A 16,905-nucleotide genomic window follows, 5' to 3' on the forward strand; every position below is an offset into this window, starting at 1 on the left:
CTATTTCTTCCACCTTACTCTCCCTTCCTTAATCCAATAGAGGAATTCTTTTCAGCATGGAGGTGGAAGGTGTATGAACGGAACCCACAGGGCCGGGTCCCACTGCTCCAGGCCATGGAGGAGGCTTGTGGCGACGTAAGTGTGGAGGCCTGCTTATTGCTTGGCCGAACTTTATCGTAGAGACATCGTTCAAACTTTCAATCACTCGGCCCGATCGGCACTAACGGACTCTCGAACATCATTATGTTATTTATAACAATTTTTGCGATATTGATCTTTCTTTTTTTTTTTATTTCCGTTTGACTTTGGACGCTTGTTGCTAGGCAACAGCTTATCGTAGAGACATCACACAAATGTTCCCCGACTCGACACGCTGTGGTCTTCAACATATTCAAATTTCATGAAGCTGTGATTTAAGGAAATCTTATGTCAAAATCCATGCCAAATGGCCCCATTCATTTGGATGGGGTTTTTTACCACGGTGAAAAAAAACCCCTTTCCGTTAACGTAGCCTGAACCAGAACGTCTACCCATGCATGGCATACATCGTTAGATGGGTCTCCATCGTGCCTCGAAGGGCATTACTTGCCTCAGTCAAAGACGCCAAAAAGCGCGCCCCATTAATAACTATGGGGAGCAGAGGAATGAATGCAATACAACCGTAAACACCTCAAACTGACATAAAACCACCCCGAACACAAACACTACAGCCCCAAACCAAAGCAGAGAGAGGGGACGAATGGGCAGTAGGGCATGCCCATATCAAAATTTCCTGACATTTTCTAGTGTGTTTTACTCTTGTTATGATTCAAAAACTAACTTCAACGTCAGCAGGGATCGCTCCTGCACCACTTCAGTGTAGGACAGTAATGGCTAGGCGTGTCCCGATCAGGTTTATTTGGCCGATTCAGAGTCATTTGATTTGATGAGTCCAAATCGGAATGAACAAATGCAAAATAAACAGATCCAGGTTGTCACCTTATTTTATCATTTTGCACTTAAACAGTGCAGTTCTGTTTGAGGTAACTTGAACAATCACATAATAATAGTGCAACTATTAAGTAGTAAAAATAGTGCAAAATTCAACATACATTTTAATTAAATAAAACCAGCAGCTCAACTGAAAATACCCAGCAAGTATTTAAACAAATAAGTAAATAAAAGAGCAACAGTGTCATAAGGTCAGACAGTAATGTGCTTTTTAGATTGAACTCTTACTTCTGACTGTCCTTTTCTGGCTAAAAGAATAAAATGTTTGTGTTTGAAGTGTCCTACAATCTTCCTCACGGTAGCCAGGGTGTCTATCACGCTGCGTTGAGAAAGAAAGCCCTCGTGCACGCAAAGTTGGCAAAAATGCGCGACACAGTCAGTGGCGTTTTTCTGAACGCTCTGCTAGGAAGACGACACAACCGGCAGCTTAGTTCGGTTAGCAGCGTTGTTGCATAAAATGACGTGGACCTGTTGCCTGTTGATACACCAGTTGTTTAGTATTGTTTCTATAGTCTGATCAAAGGGTTAGGGTTAGGGTTTCGATCAAGTCTGAAACATCGTGATCAGGCCTGATTTCCTATCATGTGATCAGATCGGGACATCCCTAGTTATGGAGCTTGTCCACAACTCTGCTCTACTCTTCTCTACCAGGCTCTGCTGCTGTGACATACTTGAGTGTCTGACACAAACGAAGAAGGAACAAGATTGTATATGTGGTGCTTGGTTTATGGCTTGTGTTTAATATCAAGTTAAAGCAGCACTATGTAACGTTTCCAGCTTAATATCATATTTCATCATCATCATTGTGATGGAACATCAACTTCCAACAGGTTTAATGACACCTCTGTCCTGGTCTGAGGGGTCTGTATCGCCTTCACTGGCACTATGTAACTTTGAGGAGCATGGTAGGAACCCTTCCACACTAAAAAACTACACATTTTTACGGCTTTGACTGCTTTACGGCATACGTCACTTCCCCCTCCTTCCCGACTCGTAGTGGAGACGAAAGCTGGGCGGGGCGTGGAGCGCAGAGCTCAGCAGAAGCTGGTGTCATGGTAACCATGGTAACCCATCCAGACCAAAGCTGGGCGGGGCGTGGAGCGCAGAGCTCAGCAGAAGCTGTTATCATGGCCCAAGCAGTGGAAAAACCCAAGAAAATACAAGTTTTATCAGAGGAGGCAAAAAAGAAGGCGGGAGAGTAACAAGCTAAATGCCCGGACAAGAATAACAACTTTTCATTAACTGTATTTGGCCTTCAATCAATTTTTTGCAGGTGAAAATGCCTATTTTGTGTTGTAAAAGAGTTAAAAGCAATCCTGTGAGCTCTAGTGTTTATATTATGAAGCTCAAGAATAAGATCCAATCATATTTAGGTAGAGACAATTTTTCATTAACTGTATTTGGCCTTCAATCAATTTTTGGCAGGTGAAAAGACCCATTTTCAGGGAGAAATCAGATTCTGGCAGGAAATCACTGCGTTCACTCGCTGGCGTGAGCTGAAAGACGAGGAGGGATGTCCGACCGATGGGGATTTATGGGGATAAAACAAGAGACAGAATTGTTATGATACAAATGTAAATGTAGAGTTCTATGTTCAATAAGAATAATAATAACTAGAAAATTTCTGGAAATTTTGATATGGGCATGCCCTACTGCCCATTCGACCCCTCTCTCTGCTTTGGTTTGGAGCTGTAGTGGTTGTGTTCGGGGTGGTTCCATTTCAGTTTGAGGTGTTTACGGTTGTATTGCATTCATTCCTGTGCTCCCTATAGTTATTAATGGGGTGCTCTTTTTGGCGTCTAGCGTCCCCATGGTAACGCTTTTGACTGAGAAAAGTAATGCCCATCGAGGCACGATGGAGAAGCATCTAACGGTGTATGCCATGTATGGGTGCACGTTCTGGTTCAGGCTACGTTAACGGATAGGTTTTTTTTCACCGTGGTAAAAAACCCATCCGAATGAATGGGGCCATTTGGCATGGATTTTGACATAAAATTTCCTTAAATAACAGCTTCATAAAATTTGAATATGTTGAAGTCCACAGCGTGCCGAGTCGGGGAACATTTGTACGATGTCTCTACGATAACCTGTTGCCTAGCAACAAGCGTCCAAAGTCAAATGGAAATTAAAAAAAAAAAAAGGTAAATATCGCCAAAAACCGTAAATACGTAGCAAAATGAGGTAGTACGGTCCTTTAGTGCCAATCGGGCCGAGTAAATTTGAACGATGTCTCTACGATAAAGTTCGGTCTAGCAATAAGCGTCAGAATTTTCGCCTTTTTTTTTGCTTTTTGGCATGAAGCGTTGCCACGGTAACACTTTTGACTGAGAAAAGTAATGCCCATCGAGGCACGATGGAGACGCATCCAACGATGTATGCCATGCATGGGTGCACGTTGCGGTTCGGGCCGTATTAATGGACGAAAAAAGAGTGCGGAATAAGAATAATAAGAAAAGGGAAACCTTTTCTGTATACTAATATATCGCCTTCATTTTCATGTTTTTCCTCATTTTTCCGTCCGTGTTTTATTTTTTGGGGATTTTTTTTCCCACATCAGAGCGGGGTCATGCTGTACACCCGCTGGTGTGACGTGGGACTTTTGCGACTTTAGCTTGTTAGCAAAATGCTAGCAACATTGCCCCTTGGGCCATTCTGGATGATTGCAATATGTTCATGCCATTACTTGGCATGCCCATAACTAGAATGTTTTCACATTCGTCTTGGGTTTTGGTAATTCTAAAATTACTGAGAATATCAACAACAGACACAGAATAATAATAGTGATCATAAAATTGTGTAATTGGCAATGAGGAAGCTTTATAAAATAATAATACAATTGAATAGAATTACAGCACTAGAGGAAAGAATGCAATGCAAAGAAAATGTATAGAACATTTCTACTATTTTTCCTGAGAACTGTAAAATTATGCAGGGCTGATCTGCAAAACGTTCAGTTATTGACAGGTTATAAAGTATTTTTTTATTTTGTCAGTAACTATGTTGGACTACTAATTTATGACAAAGTCCCTGTAAAAAACGTGACAGGAAAAAGATGCCGTAGAACAAAACCAGAGCGCATTATCAAATGCAGCGACGGGGACAGGAGTTTTCCGGCAGTACGTCCTGGTGCATCATGGGAAATGTAGTTCTTTCTGGTAAAGCACTACCATTTTGTCCAAAGGAGCCGCCAAACTCAACAAAAGCTGAAAGTTACATTGTGCTGCTTTAACACACACCCAAGTGTGTTATACCTCAAAATGTGCGTCTCCCTCCTGCAACATCACGCATTACTTTTCTCTTTCAAAAGCGTTACCGTGGCGACTCTAGAAGCCAAAAAGCGCGCCCACCCTTCATCTGATTGGTTCAGACAAAAAAAATATGTGCCTCAAGCCCCATAATACGGTTTGACGTACATGAACGAAAATCGGTACACACCTGTATCATGTCGCAACTTAAAGAAAAGTCTCTTGGCGCCATGACCGAAGCCGAACAGGAAGTCGGCCATTTTGAACATTCTGAATTAATCGCGTAATTTTGGAGCAATTTATGCCATTCCTTCAAGAATTAATTCAGCCCGAACCGTAATGTGCACCCAGATGTGTTATACATCAAAATGTGCGTCTCAATCCTGCGAGTACGCGCATTACTTTTCTCTTTCAAAAGTGTTACCGTGGTGACGCTAGACGCCAAAAAGCGCACCCACCCTTCATCTGATTCAGACAAAAAAAAATTAAAAAAAAAAAAACTTCCCCATAATACGGTTTGACGTACATGAACGAAAATCGGTACACACCTGTATCATGGCACAACTTAAACTTTATCTTTATTTCAGACTACAAGGTCCATATTGACAAACATGATACAACAGAAGTACAAAACATAAAATAAATTAAAGCTGCAAGCAGCGATGAACGGGCCCTCGCACTCACAGCCACCGCCCCCCTTAAGCATATCAGAAATGACACCACCCACGACTTCCTATGTCAAACCATTCAAAAGTTATAGCAGAAAAAAGGGACAACCAATCAGAAGAAGGGGCGGGGCTAATTCAGGCCAATGAAGGTCAAGGACTCCATACAGAATCTGATGACACCACCCACGACTTCCTATGTCAAACAATTAAAATGTTATAGCAGAAAATCGGGACAACCAATCAGAAGAAGGGGCGGGGCTAATTAAGGCCAACGAAGCTTAAGGACTCATTACAGAGTCCCATGACACCACCCACGACTTCCTATGTCAAACCATTCAAAAGTTATGGCAGATAAAAGTATTCTAGGGGGCGCTGTTGAGCCGTTAGGCCACGCCCATTAATGCAAACCATGAAATATCAAATTTATCGCCAAGTCTGGCTTGCATGCAAAATTTTGTGACTTTTGGAGAACTATCAAATATGGACCAATCACACGAAGGGGGGGCGCGCCTTTTGGCGTCTAGCGTCGCCACGGTAACACTTTTGAAAGAGAAAAGTAATGCGTGTAGTCGCAGGATGTAGAAGCACATTTTGATGTATAACACACCTGGGTGCACGTTACGGTTCGGGCTGAATTAACTGCCGAAGGAATGGCATAAATTTCGCCAAAACGACACAATTTATTCAAAATGGCCGACATCCTGTTGGGTTTGGGCCATGGCTCCAAGAGACTTTTCTTTAAGTTGTGCCATGATACAGGTGTGTAGCGATTTTCGTGCATGTACGTCAAACCGTATTGTGGGGCTTGAGGCACAAAGTTTTCCGGGGGGCGCTGTTGAGCCATTTTGCCACGCCCATTAATGCAAACCATGAAATATCAAATTTATCGCCAGGCCTGGCTTGCATGCCAAATTTGGTGCCTTTTGGGGAACTATCAAATATGGACCAATCAGATGAAGGGGGGGTGCGCTTGTTGGCTTCTAGCGTCGCCACGGTAACACTTTTGAAAGAGAAAAGTAATGCGTGTAGTCGCAGGATGGAGACGCACATTGTGATGTATAACACATCTGGGTTCACAATACGATTCGGGCTGAATTAACTCTCGAAGGAATGGCATATATTGCTCCAAAATTACGCAATTAATTCAGAATGTTCAAAATGGCCGACTTCCTGTTCGGTTTCGGCCATGGCGCCAAGAGACTTTTCTTTTAGTTGCGACATGATACAGGAGTGTACCAATTTTCGTTCATGTACATCAAACCGTATTATGGGGCTTGAGGCGCAAAGTTTTTTCTGTCTGAACCAATCAGATGAAGGGTGGGCGCGCTTTTTGGCGTCTAGCGTCGCCACGGTAACGCTTTTGAAAGAGAAAAGTAATGCGTGTGGTCGCAGGAGGGAGACGCACATTTTGATTTATAATACACCTGGGTGCACGTTACGGTTCGGGCTGAATTAACTGCCCAAGGAATGGCATAAATTTCGCCAAAATGACACAATTAATTCAAAATGGCCGACTTCCTGTTCGGTTTCGGGCATGACGGCAAGAGACTTTTCTTTAAGTTGTCCCATGATACAGGTGTGTACCGATTTTCGTGCATGTACGTCAAACCGTATCGTGGGGCTTGAGGCACAAAGTTTTCAAGGGGGCGCTGTTGAGCCATTTTGCCACGCCCATTAATGCAAACCATGAAATATCAAATTTTTCGCCAGGCCTGACTTGGGTGCAAAATTTGGTGACTTTTTGGGCATGTTAAGGGGGCCCAAAAAGGCCATCACTTTGTCAGAAGAAAAATAATAATAAAAATTCCTGCAAATACAATAGGGCCTTCGCACTGCAAGTGCTCGGCCCTAATTAAAATACAGATTTAAGAAACATACAGGGACTCTCTCCAGTGTTTCCAAAAACAGGAAGAGTATCGGATGCTGCTCCTTTCAGGCATTGTCAGTGTCATTATTATTAGGGCCCGAGCACTTGCAGTGCGAAGGCCCTATTGTATTTGCAGGAATTTTTATTAATTAGGGCCCGAGCACCTTCAGAGCGAAGGCCCTATTGTATTTGCAGGAATTTTTATTAGGGCCCGAGCACTTGCAGTGCGAAGGCCCTATTGTATTTGCAGGAATTTTTATTATTATTTTTTTTTTTCTTCTGACAAAGTGATGGCCTTTTTGCCCCCCTTAACATGCCCAAAAAGTCACCAAATTTTGCACCCAAGTCAGGCCTGGCGAAAAATTTGATATTTAATGGTTTGCATTAATGGGCGTGGTAAAATGGCTCAACAGCGCCCCCTTGAAAACTTTGTGCCTCAAGCCCCACGATACGGTTTGACGTACATGCACGAAAATCGGTACACACCTGTATCATGGGACAACTTAAAGAAAAGTCTCTTGGCGTCATGCCCGAAACCGAACAGGAAGTCGGCCATTTTGAATTAATCGTGTCACTTTGGCGCAATTTATGCCATTCCTTCGAGAGTTAATTCAGCCCGAACCGTATCGTGAACCCAGGTGTGTTATACATCAAAATGTGCGTCTCCATCCTGCGACTACACGCATTACTTTTCTCTTTCAAAAGTGTTACCGTGGTGACGCTAGACGCCAACAAGCGCACCCCCCCTTCATCTGATTGGTCCATATTTGATAGTTCCCCAAAAGGCACCAAATTTGGCATGCAAGCCAGGCCTGGCGATAAATTTGATATTTCATGGTTTGCATTAATGGGCGTGGCAAAATGGCTCAACAGCGCCCCCCGGAAAACTTTGTGCCTCAAGCCCCACAATACGGTTTGACGTACATGCACGAAAATCGCTACACACCTGTATCATGGCACAACTTAAAGAAAAGTCTCTTGGAGCCATGGCCGAAACCGAACAGGATGTCGGCCATTTTGAATAAATTGTGTCATTTTGGCGAAATTTATGCCATTCCTTCGGCAGTTAATTCAGCCCGAACCGTAACGTGCACCCAGGTGTGATATACATCAAAATGTGCGTCTACATCCTGCGACACCACGCATTACTTTTCTCTTTCAAAACTGTTACCGTGGCGACGCTAGACGCCAAAAGGCGCGCCCCCCCTTCATGTGATTGGTCCATATTTGATAGTTCTCCAAAAGTCACCAAATTTTGCATGCAAGCCAGACTTGGCGATAAATTTGATATTTCATGGTTTGCATTAATGGGCGTGGCCTAACGGCTCAACAGCGCCCCCTAGAATACTTTTATCTGCCATAACTTTTGAATGGTTTGACATAGGAAGTTGTGGGTGGTGTCATGGGACTCTGTAATGAGTCCTTAAGCTTCGTTGGCCTTAATTAGCCCCGCCCCCTCTTCTGATTGGTTGTCCCGATTTTCTGCTATAACTTTGGAATGGTTTAACATAGAGAGTCGTGGGTGGTGTCATCAGATTCTTTATGGAGTCCTTGACCTTCATTGGCCTGAATTAGCCCCGCCCCTTCTTCTGATTGGTTGTCCCTTTTTTCTGCTATAACTTTTTAATGGTTTGACATAGGAATTCGTGGGTGGTGTCATGGGACTCTGTAATGAGTCCTTAAGCTTAGTTGGCCTTAATTAGCCCCGCCCCTTCTTCTGATTGGTTGTCCCGATTTTCTGCTATAACTTTGGAATGGTTTGACATAGGGAGTCGTGGGTGGGGTCATCAGATTCTTTATGGAGTCCTTGACCTTCATTGGCCTGAATTAGCCCCGCCCCTTCTTCTGATTCGTTGCCCCGATTTTCTGCTATAACTTTTGAATGGTTTGACATAGAGAGTCGTGGGTGGTGTCATCAGATTCTGTATGGAGTCCTTGACCTTCATTGGCCTGAATTAGCCCCGCCCATTCTTCTGATTGGTTGTCCCTTTTTTCTGCTATAACTTCTGAATGGTTTGACATAGGAAGTCGTGGGTGGTGTCGTTTCTGATATGCTTAAGGGGGGCGGTGGCCGTGAGTGCGAGGGCCCGTTCATCGCTGCTTGCAGCTTTAATTATTATTATTTTCCTGACAAAGTGAAGGCCTTTTTGCCCCCCTTAACATGCCCAAAAAGTCACCAAATTTTGCACCCTAGTCAGGCCTGGCGAAAAATTTGATATTTAAAGGTTTGCATTAATGGGCGTGGCAAAATGGCTCAACAGCGCCCCCTTGAAAACTTTGTGCCTCAAGCCCCACGATACGGTTTGACGTACATGCACGAAAATCGGTACACACCTGTATCATGGGACAACTTAAACAAAAGTCTCTTGGGGTCATGCCCGAAACCGAACAGGATGTCGGCCATTTTGAATTAATCGTGTCACTTTGGCGCAATTTATGCCATTCCTTCGAAAGTTAATTCAGCCCGAACCGTAACGTGCACCCAGATGTGTTATACATCAAAATGTGCGTCTCCATCCTGCGAACACACGCATTACTTTTCTCTTTCAAAAGCGTTACCGTGGCGACGCTAGACGCCAAAAAGCGCGCCCACCCTTCATCTGGTTGGTTCAGACAGAAAAAACTTTGCGCCTCAAGCCCCATAATACGGTTTGACGTACATGAACGAAAATTGGTACACACCTCTATCATGTCGCAACTAAAAGAAAAGTCTCTTGGCGCCATGGCCGAAACCGAACAGGAAGTCGGCCATTTTGAACATTCTGAATTAATTGCGTAATTTTGGAGCAATATATGCCATTCCTTCGAGAGTTAATTCAGCCCGAACCGTATCGTGAACCCAGATGTGTTATACATCAAAATGTGCGTCTCCATCCTGCGACTACACGCATTACTTTTCTCTTTCGAAAGTGTTACCGTGGTCCGTGGCGACGCTAGACGCCAACAAGCGCACCCCCCCTTCATCTGATTGGTCCATATTTGATAGTTCCCCAAAAGGCACCAAATTTGGCATGCAAGCCATGCCTGGCGATAAATTTGATATTTCATGGTTTGCATTAATGGGCGTGGCAAAATGGCTCAACAGCGCCCCCCGGAAAATTTTGTGCCTCAAGCCCCACAATACGGTTTGACGTACATGCACGAAAATCGGTACACACCTCTATCATGTCGCAACTAAAAGAAAAGTCTCTTGGCGCCATGGCCGAAACCGAACAGGAAGTCGGCCATTTTGAACATTCTGAATTAATTGCGTAATTTTGGAGCAATATATGCCATTCCTTCGAGAGTTAATTCAGCCCGAACCGTATCGTGAACCCAGATGTGTTATACATCAAAATGTGCGTCTCCATCCTGCGACTACACGCATTACTTTTCTCTTTCGAAAGTGTTACCGTGGTCCGTGGCGACGCTAGACGCCAACAAGCGCACCCCCCCTTCATCTGATTGGTCCATATTTGATAGTTCCCCAAAAGGCACCAAATTTGGCATGCAAGCCATGCCTGGCGATAAATTTGATATTTCATGGTTTGCATTAATGGGCGTGGCAAAATGGCTCAACAGCGCCCCCCGGAAAATTTTGTGCCTCAAGCCCCACAATACGGTTTGACGTACATGCACGAAAATCGGTACACACCTGTATCATGGCACAACTTAAAGAAAAGTCTCTTGGAGTCATGGCCGAAACCGAACAGGATGTCGGCCATTTTGAATAAATTGTGTCATTTTGGCGAAATTTATGCCATTCCTTCGAGAATTAATTCAGCCCGAACCGTAACGTGAACACAGATGTGTTATACATCAAAATATGTCTCTCCATCCTGCGACTACACGCATTACTTTTCTCTTTCGAAAGTTTTACCGTGGCGACGCTAGACGCCAACAAGCGCCCCCCCTTCATCTGATTGGTCCATATTTGATAGTTCTCCAAAAGTCACCAAATTTTGCATGCAAGCCAGGCCTGGCGATACATTTGATATTTCATGGTTTGCATTAATGGGCGTGGCCTAACGGCTCAACAGCGCCCCCTAGAATACTTTTCTCTGCCATAACTTTTGAATGGTTTGACATAAAGAGTCGTGGGTGGTGTCATGGGACTCGGTATTGAGTCCTTGACCTTCATTGGCCTGAATTAGCCCCGCCCCTTCTTCTGATTGGTTGTCCCGATTTTCTGCCATAACTTTTGAATGGTTTGACATAGAGAGTCGTGGGTGGTGTCATCAGACTCTGTATGGAGTCCTTGACCTTCATTGGCCTGAATTAGCCCCGCCCCTTCTTCTGATTGGTTGTTCCTTTTTTCTGCTATAACTTTTGAATGGTTTGACATAGAGAGTCGTGGGTGGTGTCATTTCTGATATGCTTATGGGGGGCGGTGGACGTGAGTGCGAGGGCCCGTTCATCGCTGCTTGCAGCTTTAATATTATTATTATTTTTCTTCTGACAAAGTGATGGCCTTTTTGCCCCCCTTAACATGCCTAAAAAGTCACCAAATTTTGCACCTAAGTCAGGCCTGGCGAAAAATTTGATATTTAATGGTTTGCATTAATGGGCGTGGTAAAATGGCTCAACAGCGCCCCCTTGAAAACTTTGTGCCTCAAGCCCCACGATACGGTTTGACGTACATGCACGAAAATCGGTACACACCTGTATCATGGGGCAACTTAAAGAAAAGTCTCTTGGCGTCATGCCCGAAACCGAACAGGAAGTCGGCCATTTTGAATTAGTCGTGTCATTTTGGCGAAATTTATGCCATTCCTTCGATAGTTAATTCAGCCCGAACCGTAACGTGCCCCCAAGTGTGTTATACATCAAAATGTGCGTTTCCATCCTGCGACAACACGCATTACTTTTCTCTTTCAAAAGCGTTACCGTGGCGGCGCTAGACGCCAAAAAGCGCGCCCACCGTTCATCTGATTGGTTCGACAGAAAAAACTTTGTGCCTCAAGCCCCATAATACGGTTTGACGTACATAAACGAAAATCGATACACACCTGTATCATGTCGCAACTAAAAGAAAAGTCTCTTGGCGCCATGGCCGAAACCTAACAGGAAGTCGGCCATTGTGAACATTCCGAATTAATCACGTAATTTTGGAGCAATATATGCCATTCCTTCGAGAATCAATTCAGCCCAAACCGTATCGTGAACCCAGATGTGTTATACATCAAAATGTGCGTCTCCATCCTGCGACTACACGCATTACTTTTCTCTTTCAAAAGTGTTACCGTGGCGACGCTAGACGCCAAAAGGCGCGCCCTCCCTTCATCTGATTGGTCCATATTTGATAGTTCCCCAAAAGGCACCAAATTTGGCATGCAAGCCAAGCCTGGCGATAAATTTGATATTTCATGGTTTGCATTAATGGGCGTGGCAAAATGGCTCAACAGCGCCCCCCGGAAAACTTTGTGCCTCAAGCCCCACAATACGGTTTGACGTACATGCACGAAAATCGCTACACACCTGTATCATGGCACAACTTAAAGAAAAGTCTCTTGGAGCCATGGCCGAAACCGAACAGTATGTCGGCCATTTTGAATAAATTGTGTCATTTTGGCGAAATTTATACCATTCCTTCGGCAGTTAATTCAGCCCGAACCGTAACGTGCACCCAGGTGTGTTATACATCAAAATGTGCGTCTCCATCCTGCGACTACACGCATTACTTTTCTCTTTCAAAAGTGTTACCGTGGCGACGCTAGACGCCAAAAGGCGCGCCCCCCCTTCATGTGATTGGTCCATATTTGATAGTTCTCCAAAAGTCACCAAATTTTGCATGCAAGCCAGACTTGGCGATACATTTGATATTTCATGGTTTGCATAAATGGGCGTGGCCTAACGGCTCAACAGCGCCCCCTAGAATACTTTTATCTGCCATAACTTTTGAATGGTTTGACATAGGAAGTTGTGGGTGGTGTCATGGGACTCTGTAATGAGTCCTTAAGCTTCGTTGGCCAGAATTAGCCCCGCCCCTTCTTCTGATTGGTTGTCCCGATTTTCTGCTATAACATTGGAATGGTTTGACATAGGGAGTCGTGGGTGGGGTCATCAGATTTTTTATGGAGTCCTTGACCTTCATTGGCCTGAATTAGCCCCGCCCCTTCTTCTGATTGGTTGTCCCTTTTTTCTGCTATAACTTTTGAATGGTTTGACATAGGAAGTCGTGGGTGGTGTCATGGGACTCTGTAATGAGTTCTTAAGCTTCGTTGGCCTTAATTAGCCCCGCCCCTTCTTCTGATTGGTTGTCCCGATTTTCTGCTATAACTTTGGAATGGTTTGACATATAGAGTCGTGGGTGGTGTCATCAGATTCTGTATGGAGTCCTTGACCTTCATTGGCCTGAATTAGCCCCGCCCCTTCTTCTGATTGGTTGTCCCTTTTTTCTGCTATAACGTTTGAATGGTTTGACATAGGAAGTCGTGGGTGGTGTCTTTTCTGATATGCTTATGGGGGGCGGTGGCCGTGAGTGCGAGGGCCCGTTCATCGCTGCTTGCAGCTTTAATTTCATTATTGGACTTGTTCACTCTCGCCATAAAACTGTACATTAAGTTCCTGAGAACAGCACCCAGGGTTGGAACTCCACTGGTAACAAACAGGTGGCTAGCACTAGTCCACCTCGGGAGCCTCAACAGGATTCTGAGGGCATCATTATAGGCCACTCTCAGCTTTCTATATTTACCAGCACTGTAGCTGCACCACACGTGGGCAGTATACAGTGGTGAACAGTATGCCTTAAAGAGAGCTATTTTTACATCATCAGTACACATGTAAAACTTTGGGGATAACATGTTTGCCTGTGCATACAGTTTACAGTATTGTCTCTGTATATCGTCGTCATCCCTGAGGTCCTCCCTGATGATATGACCCAGATATCTGACCCTGTCAACGACACTGAGCACCTTGTTGGCCAGATGAAATGAAGGGAATGTTGCCTTCCGGTCATCCTTGGTTTTCATGATCATGACTACACTCTTTTTTGGATGAAACATAATATCATACTGCAGACCATATTCAGAGCACACATTCAGCAGCTGCTGTAGGCCAGCAGAGCAGGGAGACATGATCACCAAATCATCCGCATACATTAAGTGATTTACGAGTCTCTCCCCCACCATACAGCCAGTCTTACACTTGCTAAGGTTAGTAGAGAGCTGGTCCATATATACATTGAAAAGCACGGGTGAAAATCCCCCCCTGTTTGACCCCATTAGTCACCAAAAAGGGCCCAGATAGAGTATCGCCCCATCTAACTTGCATAGTTTGATGGGAGTACCAGAAATGTAATATACGTATTAGATAAGAGGGTACACCTCTCTCTTTTAACTTAGTAAATAGTTTTCCATGGTTAATTCTGTCAAAGGCCCGACTAGCATCCAGGAAGCATGTGAACATGGTGGAATTATGTTTACTGTACTTGCTGACAGCTTCTTTTAGAGCATATACACACATGTCAGTGCTGTGTTTACTTTTAAAACCAAATTGCTCATCAGTGGAGACAATATACTCTTGCATCCTCTCAAGGAGGACTCTCTCTAAAACCTTTGACAGCACACTAGCCAAGGCTATTGGCCTATAGTTATCGATACTGGAGATCTTCCCTGTTTTCTCCTTGACTACAGGGACCAATAGAACTGACAGCATGTGGTCAGGAAGTATTCCATGCATCAGCATTCCAGTAAAACACATAGCCAGTCGTACAGAAGCTCTGTGGCTGGAATATTTTAAGTGTTCGGCAGTTATTTGATCAGGTCCACAGGACTTATTTAGAGCTAGTCTCTCAATAGCTTTTCTGATCTCTTCAGGTCTAATAACCACACTAGCATTAGAAACAGCACCCAGATTAAAATCATCACTTTTAACACAATTAAATAGGTCAGTGTAATGTTTCTTCCATAAGTCAGCAATATTCACACTCCCAAAATCGGGATCAGCAGAAACTCAAACTCAAGTGATCGGATCGGGAGCTAAAAAATCCTGATCGGGACGACCGTAATTAAAGGGTACTCATTTTGTATAAAAGCTATTTAAAGGGGTACTTATTCTGCTTAAAAGAAAGTTAAGAGGTATTTTGGGTTTAACTTAAAAGAATAAAAAGGTATTTGTCTTGAACAAAATAAGGTTTTGTTTACTGAATATAAAGGTATAGAAGAATATTTTGAAAGAAAAAGGAAAATAAATCTCATTTTCCATTTGTACAATTTTATTAATACCATTTTGAGTCTTGTTTATATTTGATTTCACAAAGAAAGAATTACTTAATTTTATTTCCTAATTTTAAAAATAAATACCTGTAAAAGGATTATTACATTTAAAGTACAGTTGTGTGGTGTCCTTATTAAGTGTATTAAGGAAGGTTGGAAGTCAAAATTGTGGTAAAACTAGTTAAATGTTAGAGTTAAATGAAAGGGTAATATTACATGTCACAGTTCAACAACAAACCCGTCCCATCGTACTGCACACACTCAAGATAAACTTTACATAGCTACATGGTACCTGGGTTACACTTACCAAAGTCACACATCATATTTTGACAGATTTTAGAGTGCAGTGTCTCACATAAAACTGGTTTAAGGAAAACATGTTTTTGTTGTTTTGTCAGTTTAAACTGTATGTCTGAGGTAGTAGAAATGTTGGTTAGTGGTGTTGAAGTAATCTGGTTAAAACTTTCTAAAAAAACAAAGCATTAGTTCTATTGTTATCATTACTCTGTATATTGTATTTACTGGATAAATTACAATATGCAAGACTTAAAACAAAGATGCCTGGTCTTTGTAAGAACATTTTACACTAAATGTATATAATATTGTTTGAGTAATAAAATCATCCATTAAATTTTATTGAAGGAAAAATATTTGCATATTAAATCGCAATATTGGGAAAAAAAACGTAATTAGATTATTTTCCATCATTCAGCCACAAACACGCTAAATATTGATACACAAATAAATATTGATAGAATATTTTTCCAACCTGATCTCAGAAAAATCCGTGAAATGCCCACGACGTCTCACCACTATTTTCCGTGGTACCAACACGGAAAGTGGTATAATTACGTGTGACCACCACGGATATTCTACCATGCAAAGTCAATGGGATCCGTGGTCGTGATATATACACGGATTATGACATTATTATTATTTATATATCATTCTTTGTTATAGAGGCTAAATTATGCGTTTTTGTCGCGCAAGGTACTGTTTTTTACTGTCAGTTTGTAAAAACATGTTTTCAGTAAGCACCACAAAACTCATACATACGCTGCACCTGATTATAGAGACACTGCGGATCTTTGATAAATGTGGATTCAAAAGAGAATAATTTCTTTACGAAGGTCTAGACGGCTAATATACCATTTGAGATAAATTAACAATTAAAATACACAGCTTGTAATATTCTAAGGTATACTCACAGTATTTCTTTCAGCCGTGGGTCCTGGTTGGGTGTGCAGCGGAGCTCCAGTCTGGCTGGCGTGCTGCTCGCAGAGGGGCTTTTATTTTCACAGGGGTGGAGTCGAGTGGGCAGGAATTACAAAATGATATAAGATATTCAAGCCAGAGGCCATTGCACAACAGAGTAAAGAGCATGAAGAGTTGATGTAGTCGAGTGCAGTTCAAGATTAAGATTCCCAGATTATTCAAATTTTTTGAGATAGGATATTTGAGTTTTCTTAAACTGTAAGCCATGATCAGCAATATTAAAATAATAAAAGGCTTGTAATATTTCAGTTGATTTGTAATGAATCCAGAATGGATGACATTTTTGTTTTTGTAATTGCATTACAGAACATCACAATATTTTAATTTTCTGAGACAGTCCTGTATATTCCAATAATTTGTTGAGATGTTTAGTCTTAAGGACTTGTTCATAGTTTGATTATGCTGAGGGAAATGTAGACCATCAATTATTGTATTAGGTTATCAAATTAGATTGTATAGGATGGGTTTACTTCTGCAAATTAGCATGTTTTAATATATTTTGTTTTTGGTCTACTTTGTAAAGGCAAAACTGAAGGGACACCGACATGAACGGCTGAAGAGAAGACTGCCAGCTGAGGTCCAGTCGCAGAATGCTGTTGAAGAGGACCAAATGGCGCAGATTACGCGGGGATACATTTATTCCTAAAAGGGCGCATATTTCCCGC

General features: G+C 42.8%; 1 protein-coding gene across 1 annotated transcript in view; it reads right to left on the reverse strand.

The window, feature by feature from the left end:
• Positions 1-16,223, reverse strand: part of LOC133440574 (uncharacterized) — a 37,811-nt gene extending 21,588 nt beyond the window's left edge. The window contains exon 1 of the mRNA XM_061717886.1: positions 16,174-16,223. The gene's annotated coding sequence lies outside the window, so the exon portion shown is untranslated. The remainder of the gene's footprint in view (positions 1-16,173) is intronic.
• Positions 16,224-16,905: the final 682 nt, after the last annotated feature.

This window comes from Cololabis saira, chromosome 3 (assembly GCF_033807715.1).
Source record: "Cololabis saira isolate AMF1-May2022 chromosome 3, fColSai1.1, whole genome shotgun sequence".
NCBI classification, from domain to species: Eukaryota; Metazoa; Chordata; class Actinopteri; order Beloniformes; family Belonidae; genus Cololabis; species Cololabis saira.